Source organism: Eptatretus burgeri, chromosome 5 (assembly GCF_056783735.1).
Source record: "Eptatretus burgeri isolate ZD-2024b chromosome 5, Ebu_testis_v1, whole genome shotgun sequence".
Classification (NCBI taxonomy): Eukaryota; Metazoa; Chordata; class Myxini; order Myxiniformes; family Myxinidae; genus Eptatretus; species Eptatretus burgeri.
This window is the reverse complement of record NC_140965.1, coordinates 73,664,585-73,678,974: the sequence shown is the minus strand read 5'-3', so window position 1 is coordinate 73,678,974 and position 14,390 is coordinate 73,664,585. Positions and strand designations below refer to the sequence as shown.

Below are 14,390 nucleotides of genomic sequence, written 5' to 3'. Positions count from 1 at the left end.
AAATTGTTGTTTTAGCGTAATAGCGTGGTATGAAATCTATTCCCGTCGGATTTTCGTGCTAAAATTGATTTTTTTGCTTTATCGGGTTCATTTCGGGTCTTACAATCGCTAAATGGAGGTCAAATTTTCCGACCCCTCGACCCCACCCGGGGGGGGGGGCGGCATTTTTGTTCCGGAACCCCCCGAACTTAATCTGTGCTTTTCTTCGCTAATAATTCACCGATTTTTACGATTTTAGGGTCGTTTTGGGGGCTCCAGATGACGCTGAGTCTTCTCATGACATTTGCGAATCGACCGGAAGTAGCTATCACCGACTTCCGGTTCGATCGACATTGCAGTCAAGGTAATTATATCATGGTAGAAATAAAGCTTGTCATATTTGTGTCCATTCTTACAGGTTTTCGGGCACAGGAAAACGTTTGGTGCAGTCTTTTTTACTATCAGACTGTCCTGTCATGAGATATGGGCACTTTAAGGACAACCGGTACTGATGCTCAAGAATTTAACCATCTCTTGAAAATATTTCCATCATATTCATTTCCATATCGTCAGCTGTACTTAAAAAAATTACACATTGCATCCTATTTCTAAATGCAAAAGCAATTAGTTACTGTCCAAACAAGCTTTACATGATACTTTTTATTACAACCGTTTCCATCATCACAACTATTAATTTGGCACCACAATAACGTATTAGTCCAAGAGCATTAGGGTTTAACCTGGACATTTTTGGTAACAAGCTGATTTTTTCAGGAAAGGTCCAGGAATGTGTGTGAAATAACATACTAAAAGTCCTAATGAATCCTCCTTGAGCGTTTTCCGCAATCCAAAATGGCGTCCAAAATCCAGCAATCCAGCAATGTCTGTTTCTACCGGGGTAAGAGTCCCGTCCTGAAATCGCCAGCCCCATTCTGTTGGAGATAAGGAGTTACCCATCCATTCCTGGACGGTAAGATAGGCGCGATATGAATGTTGCTTTGCTGCAGCACTAGTTGGAGGTAGACTTTCTAGCTGAAAGGATGAACTCAGGGAACTGTGACCGATTGCCCGTTTGTATGCGATGTGACGGTAGTCATCAAGAGATTCAAAACTGCTGGCTCCATAAAGCTTAAGAATGAAGCCTTCCCCAGCTTTTTCCACCTCGTCATGGGTGCTTCCACTGTTTGTGAAGGTATCCAGCAAGTCGTAGTCCCGCTTCTTGTGCACCATGTTGAAAGCTTTACGCTTGCCCTGACGATAGATCGCAGAGACCGTGTCACATCCCGTCACAGCATGAAGAAACATCAAGTGATTTCTTGTGTCCCCTATGGCATGCTGAATCTCATGAATGTTGAAGACCGTGACAGGATTACTGCGGCATAGCATGTACACATCTGTGGAAGAGGTTGCCCGAGCAACTAGCATTACCAGTAAGTCTGTGTCCGTACCAACGACAGCAACTGGCACATGTTCTGACTCTGCCAGTGCTAGTGCTGTGGAGACAATCAGGGTGTCGGCGTCTGCTTCTGCCTGGACTTTTGGAAGAACTCAAGAGGTCTTATTGGTACTTGCGTGCTTCAGCATCTCTTAAGATGTATTCTAATGAGTTCCTCATACTTCAAAACATATATGTAGACATTTAAAGTGTGTTTTGGGGAAACCTGCTTGCAAAGTTATGAGAAAAACAGAAGAGGCGGCCATTTTGAACGCCATCTTGGATTGCGGAAAACGCTCAAGGAGGATTTATGAGGACTTTTAGTATGTTATTCTAGACATATTCCTGGACCTATCCTGAAAAAATCAGCTTGTTACCAAAAATGTCCAGGTTAGGGCCTATTTTGACCTAATGCTCTTGGACTATATGGGCCGCGGATGCTCATGCAAGAGCGTCACGACATTACAGGCTACCAGACGATTGTGCATTTATTTGCAGGCTAATTAAATAATAAGTCTTGGCGATAATTACGTCTGAATCAGCAACAATCATCTCCTGAATCAGAAAGAGTCTTCATGTTCGGAGTCGTCAGGGTTTTGATTTCCACAGTTCTGTAGTTTGCACGGTGGCGTACACCTCAAGACATGGCGAATACAAATGCAGCTCTCTGGTCTACACTCTCGTCGGCACTGGCAGGCGCTCATTTCCATCACACCATCTTGAGATGGCATTCCCTTCATCTAATCTATGTTTAGAAACCCATCATCTCCTTTTGTCCAGCCATGCCCTGCTGGATCAGGTATATCAGGATTCCTCTTTAAGCTCCATCTCCATACCCCAGCCTGATAGTTGGCACGTCTTGCATGTTTCAACAGACTGTCCTCCCATGGAGGAAGAAGGCTGGACTCAACTTCACCTCGTTTGGCGAGAAACATTTCATATCTCAGCTCATTCACGTCTTGTATTTGATGAAGGTGCATGGAGAAGACATGTGAAATGCTGCAGAACAGTGAACAGTTCATCTGAAACGTCCCATGTCGCTCCCAGACTGGCGAAAGTTTCCTGAAACTCGCTGCTCAACCTTAGCCTATCCAACGGTGCCGTCTTGCCACGTCCAACGAAATCACTTATGGCGTCACACCCTGTGAAAGCATGCAGTCCGATTAATGCATCTGAAATGTCAGCGCCAAGAGAGTCTCTGAGATTTTTAATATCCATGAACTGCGTTCTGGTTTTGGTGCCTCGCTTCTGGTACAGACGACTGGGGATGTCCTTCGCAAATGACAGACATAGCACAAAGACATCTGTGTCTTCAGAGACAATGAATACACTTGAGTATCCATTATCTGATGCATGTTTCACATGCAATAGGACCCACGTGTCTGCTTCTTCTTGTGAGGAAGAAAGCTCGTGGACTTCGTAACAACCATCACTGGTTATCTTCCAACACTTCTCACCACATGTAACATGCAGTTGTTTGTTGCCTACCATCGCTCTATTGCTGGATGAGTTCCATTCTTCGACAAGGAACTTGATCAGACTTGTTTTGTTATCGGCTTCAGAAAGGAAGTTCCGCCACTGTTTTATCTTGTGGCTGGCTATGATTGTCCTAAATTTGACACCCGTTCCTGAACCCCTGTTACTCCTCTCGGCATCCTTGATTGATGTCTCAATATATACATCGAATACCACGTCGATCCTCTGGCTCTGACTACCTTCTTTTAATACAAGCTGAAGAGCGGACTTTGCAAGTTCAGCAAAGGTTTGGTTGCTTCCATTAATTTTCTGAACGACACTCATTCCATCAATGATGCAGGCGGAGAGATTGGGAAGAACCTCGTCTGGTGGCACGTTCTTTCCAATGTGGTTCAAGAGTCTGGCTTTATCTGTCTTTCGCAGCGATCCGTCCTCATTTGCCAAAGCCCACGGCAAGGGTCCGAGTGGGTGAGCAAACACATCATGCATGCCAAGCTCACGACTTTGTGCGATGACTATCATGCGGGCAAACAAGTTTCGATTGGCCTTTATGATGACGTCTTTACCCTTGAACCTCACTTTGTTGGTACAAATGTTCGCGAATGTCTTGAGTCCCTGTTTCTTTAGCTTGACATGGAAGTTCACAGCATCAGGATGATCTTTCTCAAGACGGTCATGCTTGAATTCTTTGTAAGCCTGTTCACCTGTCTTCTTGGCATTCAGCAGGTCATTTGTGACATCACCAGGGGCCCAAGTTCCTGTTGCAATGTTCCTAAGGCATCTGGTCCTGTCTGAATGGGTTAATCCAGGAGTTTTGCAGAAGGTCAATCAATGACTGGACATCAGCCTCATCTTTCAGAATCCTGGTTGGTTGCAAATCGGCATGGTTTAACCTTGAGCTACAAAGGTTTGGCATGTATCTAATCTGCCTCAGGTACGTGCTCCTGAATTCAGCATTTCGGTAGTACCGGTGTACTGCTCCTGGATTCAGACTAAAACCCTTTGTTCCACCTGGAGTCTGGGTGTCCTTATTTATGGTTTCCTCTCATGTCTGATCAACAGGGATTCTGCCAAATGGGTTCTTCTCTCCAAGCTGTACGGTGAATCCCCCCTACATGAACTGTTCGTAGACCTCAGGGTGATCAAGTTGAAGTCTTGACATCTCAGCATAGTCGACAGGGAGGTATTTGGGCATAGTTTAGCCTGTCGTAGGCAAAGCACCATGGGATTATCTCTCGAATGGAACACAAATGCAGAATCCAATCCCCTTCTCTCGTTGACCGCAAAAAGTCCAAGGAGAATTTCAATTATGTCGATGTAAAACATCCAGAATGCAGACAAACTTCCATTTCCAGACCTCAGGAAGTCAAGGTATTGATGGAAGAGCTGCATTACATGTCTACATGAGGCACTTGACATGACTTCATCCAGTAGTTTGAGGTGAGACATCATTAGCAAGTCCTAGTAAGACAAGTAGAACTTCATCTAAATGTCCCTCTTCATTTGTCTCTTTCCACTGCAGGAATCCATTCCATGCAAGTCGCATGAGCGCTTCATACATGAGCTTATGCACCCTCACTGCACGATTGTACTTTCTGCCATCGAGGACCCCCCTAATGGAACCATCTGAAACCACTCCTGACTCAACAAAGATATCGCGAAGACCTGCATCCCCAAATCTCTTTCCAACAACAGCAAGCAGTGTACATGTTGTGTGAAAGTCACCCATTCGGAGGATGATGCAACCGAATTTGTCTTGATGCTTCCATGCAACCTCAAGTGATTTAGCGTATAGTGCCTGGTCAAACACACACACTATCATGTTTAGCTGCAAGCTGACCATGACCTTAACAGACTGGCTAAGCACTTCATACAGAGGTGACAAATGGGAAGCAGGTGAATTCACTGTTGGTAGGTATGCTACTGTGTCGCCAACTACACCAATGTCATTTCGAGCTCTGATGTTAAATCCGGTCCAACTTCCGACTGTCTGGAATTCTGCATCAGACAGACGCGCGAGAACCCAAGCAGTATTCTTCACAACTGCTCCATGGACAACCGCAGATATATCATGCTCAACAGTCTCAATTTTCCTGGGCCCAAGATGTTTTCCGGCATTGTAGACAGGAGTTGTGCTTGCTTCAGCTGATATTTTCCTTTTTTTGTTTTAACTATTGGCGCATTGGTCGTAATTCGCGGAAATTGTGATCCAACCAACTTTCTTTGCACAACAATGCCATTGACCCGATGGTATGTGCCACCACCACTAAGTGTCTCTTCTAATCGATCAATATTGTCCCATGCCAATGTCGTGAAGACATCAGAATGAATATCAGATGGTAAGGGGACTTCATTCTCAGACAACGATAGCTTCTGCAAGCTTAGGGCTGTTTCGATTTCTTCTAGTTTTGAGTACGAGACCCCGTGTCCAAAACGATTAAACATATGAATCAATTCAACGTTACCCGTCAATGATTTAATAGCGAATGGCAACAAAAGTTGCTTCGGAGGCTGCTCCTTCTCATGGGTGACAGCATAGACTATATCCTGTCCAAAGGAATTTGGCAGTCTCTTCGCTCTATCTGGTGAACATGGGACATCTGTATCTCCTGTCAATAGTGTCTGAAAGAAACTGACAACGGATTCCGGGACACAACAATTATTCTTTTGAGTTTCAGGTGACCATTCCATACTGACATCTTGAGATTTTACCGTATCCCTGAGGTGCAAAGTTGCTTTGGATAATGAACGACTGTCCATCTGAGAATTGACCACGTTCAGCTGCTCCCTCAATGCAAAATATTGTTTTGCGAGGTGATCAATGGTGAGACTGCTGGGAAAGACAAGCAGCCTGCCATTTTTCTCATTCACAAACCGCAGTGTTTCTCCAAATTCACACACAAGCTTTCTTCGCAAATTTTTTTTTTGTTGATGCTTTATAATCGTGAATTCCGAGATTTGTAAGCATGATCGTCAATTTTGACGCAAGATCTCTCATGGTTAGTACATCAGGGTTTACGAACAGTTCAGTCCTAATGAATGAAAATAGTTCTTAGTGTGCCTGCCATCGTGCATTATCATACATCGTTTCACCATTGGTTTGTCTGTCATCAGTGTCCATTGCGGCACTGGTAGACGGCATTTCCTTTTCTACCCTTGTAGATTCACGGAAGCAAGATCGATGATAATGTCCCTCAGCCGATTAAGTTCGGGGGGTTCTGGAACAAAAATGCCCCCCCCCCAGGTGGGGTCGAGGGTCGGAAAATTTGACCTCCATCATTTTGCGATTGTGAGACCCGAAAAGAACCCGATAAAGCCAAAAAAAAAAATCAATTTTAGCACGAAAATCCGATGGGAATAGATTTCATACGATGCCATTATGCTAAAACAACAATTTTCTGTTAGTTTTATAAATATGACTTTTGTCGTTTGCTGTGGAATGCACATTTTGCAAAATAAAGGAACAATAACCACTTTGTTGTCTCACAGGGTTTCTTCCATTCACATTCTGGCCAGTTAAGACAAAATAGGTCCCTAATTTATGAAGTAGTAGTTCCATTGGTGGCAATAGGTGAGATTTTTAGCATCAGTTATTGTTATTTACCTAGTTATTGAACCAATTGTTTCAAGTCGCATATCAATTTGCAGAGGGGTATAATATTGACATTTTGAGTTGTAGTTCGTGAAGCCATGTTTGTTGGTTGTAAAGTTATGATAGATTTTGTTTCTCTGACCCCTAAGAATTTGACAAGAATTTGTCCTCACCTCATCATGTTCAACGAGTGATAACCACCAATAAGCTGCTCCTTACAAAGGTCTATCACATCAATTTATTAACTACAGACATAGGGCTATTAAAAAAAACATGGGAATTTGCCTGCCCAGGTGATACCAATCCGTCAAATTTCGGGGTCTGGCTTATGGACTATTACTTACCGGTCTTCTCGCTGGTGAGGGATTTCTTCTGCACGATGCCTTGCCTCGTGTTCAGTGTTGTCTGCCAAGTGAGCAGCTCGTTCTTCATCCATTTCTTCTGCACAACGCCTTGCCTCGCGTTCGGTGTTGTCTGGCAAGCGAGCAGCTTGTTCTTCATCCGTTTTTCTGTACGACGCCTTGCCTCGCATCCAATTTTGTCTGCCAAGCGAGCAGCTCGTTCTTCATCTGTTTCAGCTGCATGATGCCTTGTCACGCGCGTAGCGTCGCGTGTCGTGTCAAGCGAGCAGTTCGTTCTTCATCCGTTTCAGCAGCATGACGCCTTGCCTCGCGTTCAGTGTTGTCTGCCAAGCGAGCAATTCGTTCTTCATCCGTTTCTTCTGCACGACGTCTTGCCTCACGTTCAGTGCTGTCTGCCAAGCGAGCAGTTCGTTCTTCATCCGTTTCAGCAGCACGACGCCTTGCCTCGTGTTCAGTCTTGTCTGCCAAGCGAGCAGTTCGTTCTTCATCCGTTTCAGCTGCACGACGCCTTGTCATGCGCGTTGTGTCGCGCGTTAAGCGAGCAGCTCGTGCTTCGTTAGATTCCATTGCGCATGCATGACGCGCAGCTTCGTTCCTTCGCTGTCATAAATGACGACTGGATTGGGGCATTGTGTTTAAGAAAATCGAGAAAGAAATTGAAAAAGAAAGAATACAGTAAGTCGATAAATCGAGAAAAAAATCGAGAAAGAATACAGTAATCATCACCGACTGGATTGGGGCATTGTGTTTAAGAAACGCGAGAAAGAAATCAACAAAGAAAGAATACAGTAAGTCGATAAATCGAGAAAAATCGAGAAAGAATACAGTAATCAACACTGACTGGATTGGGGCATTGTGTTTAAGAAAATCGAGAAAGAAATCGAGAAAGTACAGAAATCAAGAAAGAAAGAATACAGTAAGTCGATAAATCGAGAAAAAAAAATCGAGAAAGAATACAGTAATCGTCACTATCCGGAAGTTAAGTCCTCACTGTCCGGAAGTTCGCATATCGCAGTTACGATTATTCGCAATTTAGTTTTAATGGCCAATTATTCAATTAGCGCAAACGTATTTTGCCTTTTCGCAAGGAAAAACACAAAGAGAAGAGAAAAGAAAAAGAGAGAGAAAAAAAACCTTTAAAACAAACACACAGGCCGTTCCTTCGCTCTCGTAAACGACGACTGGATTGGGGCATTGTGATTATCTAATATGGAATAGGCAAAGCCGAGAAGCTAACGTCGAATTCTTCTTTCATTCGATGCTGCAATTTCCAGTTACTTTGGCCTGGATTCGGGATCAGCGATCAAATAATTTAAATCATGCTTAAAAATTATTTTTTGATGATGTGGGAGATATTTTTATTATAAAATTAGGTAGACTTAAAACTGCGAGAGTATTTACTCTCTCGTTTTGTTGTTAATTTTTTAGTCATAAAGGTGTGATTGGGTATACGATAGATAAAATTAATTATTTGTGCATTTCTATAACCGTGATAACATTACTGCATATAACCTCAACATTACCTTCACAACAACAACTACACCGCCGAGAACAGGGTCTCATCTAAAAAAATAAATATTACCTCAACATTACCTTCACAACAACAACTACACCGCCGAGAACAGGGTCTCATCTGAAAAAAATAAATATAACCTCAACATTACCTTCACAACGACAACGACACCACCTAGAACAGGATCTCATCTAAAAAAAAAAAAAAATATATATATATATATATATATATATATATATATATATATATATATATATATATATATATATATATATATATATATATATATAATGACCTCAATATGACCTTCACAACAACTACACCACCTAGAACAGGATCTCATCTAAAAATATATATATATATATATATATATATATATTTCCTCAACATTAACTACACAACAACAACTACACCGCCCAGAACAGGATCTCATCTAAAAAAATTAATATTACCTCAACATTACCTTCACAACAACAACTACACCGCCGAGAACAGGATCTCATCTAATAAAAATATATACTAGAAGCGAACGTAGAATTCTTCTTTCATTCGCTTCTGACTTTACCGATAACTTGTTCACAACTGTACACGCAATTTCCGGTTACTTCGGCCTGGATTCGGAATCAGCGATCAAATAACGTAAATCACGATTAAAAATTATTTTTTGATGATGCCAGAGATATTGGTTCACGAAAAAAGAAGTGACTACTATATTCGTTATTGGTGTGTGTCTGTCTGTCTGTTGGGTAGTCGATCTCATCGAAAAAAAAAAGTTTTTTAAATTTGTTCTACCCTTATTATCAGGATTTAAAATTGTGATTTCGATGAAACTTGGTTGGTAGGTTCATACCATGACCAAGTTGTGAGCAAATGAAAAATCATAAAAAATCAAAAATCGGGCCACGAGCGACTGTGGGCAGTACATTCGGCCATATTGTCAAAAATTTCCAGCTCGATCCTATGAAAACTGTCGGAGAAGATAGACGTTGAATGAACCCTGGTCGAAAACAATAAAACAAGCAGTCATAGAATGGTACTTACAAAATCGTCAACTTGACCTCTGACCTTGTCGAATAAAAGCTGTCTCTCGAGAAGGTGGCGACGCAAACCAGAAGTTTCTACGATGATTCTGTACCAAACCATCAAAAATCGTAACGTCGACCGAAGCAAAAATCTCAATTTCTCCAAGCAATTATTTAATATTATTTTATCAGTCATAAAACCGTAATATTCGGCCATCCACCAACAATCTTTACATAATCCGACGGCTAAGCGACTCAGGCATGCGACGATAACCTTTATTGGGATAAAAATGACTTTGAAACACCATCTTTATCGAAAACACCGTCAGCGCGCACACGGACAACCTTTACGTGATCAACGACGCCTCTGCTCGAGCACGCTGCACCATGTGACGACCCGTGACGCGGCGAGTGAAATATTTTTTATACAATCTTAAAACGTCTCCAAAACAACCGATTTTTACCAGAATTTTGACAACCGAGTTTTAAGCGTCCTAAGCGATCGCAAAAACCGAAGACAAAATTAAAATTGAAGTTAAAACGAACTCATAACGTCGACCGAAGCAAAAATACTCCATTTCTCCACATGAATTTACAGAATTATGTTTGACCTCACTGTGACCTTGACCTTTGACTGATTTTGACCAAAATCTAATCAGCACTATCCATCACGCTCCTGAATCATGTGATGTAAATTGACATTGGTAGCTCCTTCCGTTCTCGAGTTATCGTGCCTACAAACAAACAAATAAACAAACAAACAAACAAACAAACAAACAGAAACGGAAGGCATCAATATACTTATGAAATCTTTAGATTTCGTAAGTAACAAGCAGTCATAGACTGGTACATACGAAATCGTCAACTTGACCTCTGACCTTGTGTAATAAAAGCTGTCTCTTGAGAAGGGAGCGACACAAACCAGAAGTTTCCACGATGATTCTGTACCAAACCATCAAAAATCGAATGTTTTGCATGTTTGACCTCACCGTGACCTTGACCTTTGACAGATTTTGACCAAAATCTAATCAGCACTAGCCACCACGCTCGTGAATCACGTGGTGTAATTTGACATTGGCAGCTTCTTCCGTTCTCGAGTTATCATTTTTTGGATGTTTGACCTCACTGTGACCTTGACCTTTGACCGATTTTGACCAAAATCTAATCACCACTAGCCATCAGCTTCCTGAATCACGTGGTGTAATTTGACATCGGTAGCTTCTTCCGTTCTCGAGTTATCTGTACCAAACCATCAAAAATCGAATATTTGACCTCACCGTGACCTTGACCTTTGACCGATTTTGACCAAAATCTAATCAGCACTAGCCATCACCCTCCTGAATCACGTGGTGTAATTTGACATTGGTAGCTTCTTCCGTTCTCGAGTTATCGTGCCTACAAACAAACAAACAAACAAACAAACAAACAAGCAGTCAAAGACTGGTACTTACGAAATCGTCAACTTGACCTCTGACCTTGTCTCATAAAAGCTGTCTCTTGAGAAGGTAGCGACGCAAACCAGAAGTTTCTACGATGATTCTGTACCAAACCATCAAAAATCGAATGTTTTGGATGTTTGACCTCACTGTGACCTTGACCTTTGACCAATTTTGACCAAAATCTAATCAGCAATAGCCATCACCCTCCTGAATCACGTGGTGTAATTTGACATTGGAAGCTTCTGCCGTTCTCGAGTTATCTGTACCAAACCATCAAAAATCGAATATTTGACCTCACCGTGACCTTGACCTTTGACCGATTTTGACCAAAATCTAATCAGCACTAGCCATCACCCTCCTGAATCACGTGGTGTAATTTGACATTGGTAGCTTCTTCCGTTCTCGAGTTATCGTGCCTACAAACAAACAAACAAACAAACAAACAAACAAGCAGTCAAAGACTGGTACTTACGAAATCGTCAACTTGACCTCTGACCTTGTCTCATAAAAGCTGTCTCTTGAGAAGGTAGCGACGCAAACCAGAAGTTTCTACGATGATTCTGTACCAAACCATCAAAAATCGAATGTTTTGGATGTTTGACCTCACTGTGACCTTGACCTTTGACCAATTTTGACCAAAATCTAATCAGCAATAGCCATCACCCTCCTGAATCACGTGGTGTAATTTGACATTGGAAGCTTCTGCCGTTCTCGAGTTATCTGTACCAAACCATCAAAAATCGAATATTTGACCTCACCGTGACCTTGACCTTTGACCGATTTTGACCAAAATCTAATCAGCACTAGCCATCACCCTCCTGAATCACCTGGTGTAATTTGACATTGGAAGCTTCTTCCGTTCTCGAGTTATCATGCCTACATACAAACAAACAAACAAACAAACTAACAAACAAACAAACACACAAACAGAGGATGGAAGTCAACAATATACTTACGAAATCTTTAGATTTCGTAAGGAGCAAACAGAGGACGGAAGTCATCAATATACTTACGAAATCTTTAGATTTCGCAAGTGAAAAACGAAGTTCGTTATATCTCAGAGACTATGAGTCAGATATACATTAAACTGTTATGGTAGGTTCATGGTATGTCCGAGTTATGTGTGAGAAAGAACCGTTACTATGGACCCCTCCGTTGCCTCGCAACAGCCGAAAAACCTCTAAAGGTGGGGGTATTTTAATGAAAAAACAATCTGCAGCATTAACCCTTGAAGCTAGAATCATGAATTTTCTTGTGCTTTATCCTCAAATCATTTCCCATCGAATGGGCCCATCGCGTCAGGTTCTATTGGGTAGTCGACTACCCATGTCCGCCTACCAGCTTGTCTGTCTGTCTGTCCCGAGCATAGCTCCGTGGGTTTTGATCCGTTCCTGATAAAATTTTGGTGGGAGGTTTAAATCATGATGTAGTTGTGTTTTCCTGAGAATGAGCATGGTGCGTCCATTATGGGAGGAGCCATGCCCAAAAAACATGTGTTTTTAGGGGGTAGCCGATTTCAATTTGCATCTTCTCCTCGGGGTTTTGTCTAATTTGACAGAGGTTTCAGTATTTCGTTAGCCCAATGGCATGTGCACAGCCCCACAGGGCTCGATTTTTCATTTTCATCCCAAGGTCAAGGTCACAAGGTCACGAACTTAGAAAATTGCCAATTTTGACATAAAAATCCATCTTCTCTGAGGGGGTTTGCCGAATCTGGTAGGGGTTTTGGTATTTGGTTAGACCAATGGCACCTGCATAGCCCCACGGAGCTCGATTTTTCATTTTCGTCCCAAGGTCAAGGTCACAAGGTCACGAACTTTAACATAAAAATTAAACGACCGCCCAAACTTTGAGAGCTGGGATGACAATAATTTTTATGCATAATCCTGAGGTCATTCCCCACCAAAAGTCTTCAAACCATTTTACTCTATCTCGAACACCTTGTCCGTGGTGCCCCCTTCAAGTTTGTTTTTCTGCTGATGTCATCAAAGTATGGATAATCCGAGGAGTGCGAAATGCCATATAGCCTATATGACATTTTATTGTTCCTGGAATGTTCCAGAGGAAGTTTTGCACCAATGGTCATAATCCTTGACCTTTGACCTTTTAAGTTCACAAAGGTCAAATTTTCAAAGTTGCGGGAATCGAACCGGGTTTTCGACCTTCTTCGAAGAACTAACTCCATTAAGCAATAGCACGTATCCTGTTTCCTTATTTTAATGTCCACAACATTGTTTTGTGACCTTTAAAGGTTATGCAAAGGTCAAATTTTGAAAGTTGTTGAACGAAACCGGGTTTTCGACATTTTGCAGCTCATAACCTGTCACTCGTACCACATCATGTTAATCATTTTTATAACTTGGTCAAAAATTATCACATTGTCTCATCCTTGACTTCTGAAACAATCTACATCGTCAAATACCGCTCGTGAACCATCGCCGTCTCCAGACTTGTCTTTATTAAAATCAGTGGAGGAAATATACACTATGTCTGATATTTGGGTCTTTCATGTCTCCGACGATGCCTTTATCTCCCGGCATGCATCATTCCCCATGCCAAAAACCGGAAGCAAAAAAAACCGGAAGCAAAAAAAACCGGAAGCAAAAGGGTAATAGCCAACGACACGGATTCCAAATTGCCAGGGTATTGTGTTGTTGTTGTTTCCTGTTCTCTCATGTGCACGCGTGAAGTATGAAGCTCACTACGTTCGCTATTAAAATACAGTGTCATCACTATCCAGAAGTCCGTACGTTGTAACCCGTAATGGGAAACGTGGCTGAGGATCTCTTCCCCCAACGGCCACGCCTACGGAGCAACGTGTCCTGTGATTGGTAACTAAATGGCGCATCGGCCACGCCTACGCAGCAATGTGTCCTGTCATTGGTTGGTAAATAATTGGCCATAACTTGGGAAGCACTTGTCCGATTAATATCAAACTTGAAAAGGCACATTCTCAGGTTCCCAGCAATATAGCTGGCAAGTTTCAATTAGATCGGACCAGTGGTTGTCGAGGAACAGCGGTCTCACACACACACACACACACACACACACACACACACACACACACACACACACACACACACACACACACACACACACACACACACACACACACACACACACACACACACACACACACACACACACGCACACACACACTGGGAATTATAGATAGATATACATATTTACATATACACAGGGGCGAATCCAGGAATTGGGTCGGGGGGGGGTTTCCAAATAACAGAAAATTTAAGTCATATGAACGTTATGAAAACTTTATTGTAGCTTTCAAATAAATGCACATTCACATATTCTTTGATATGCATGTATTGTGCAAAAAGATATAAAAGTTCATTAACTTGATATTTAAATGCATAACTAAAAATAAAATATCTTGAATTCAATAAACTTCAAGTTTCAATCTTAAATATCATGACTCGTGAGACCGACCTGAGTGGTGGTCGTGCCCATGTGACATACCAGGAGTTCTGGGAGATCAGGGTACACCTGGGTTTGCCACTGTAATGGTAAATGTTTTTTGTTGGGAGGGGGAGGGGGGGGGGTTTCTGGGC

General features: G+C 42.1%; 1 protein-coding gene and 1 pseudogene across 14 annotated transcripts in view; both read right to left on the bottom strand.

Annotated features, from left to right (window-relative positions):
* Positions 1–14,390, bottom strand: part of LOC147026699 (uncharacterized) — a 506,204-nt gene that overhangs the window by 429,994 nt on the left and 61,820 nt on the right. The gene's annotated exons all lie outside the window — the stretch shown is intronic.
* On the bottom strand, positions 4,314–6,092 carry LOC147026701 (uncharacterized; annotated as a pseudogene).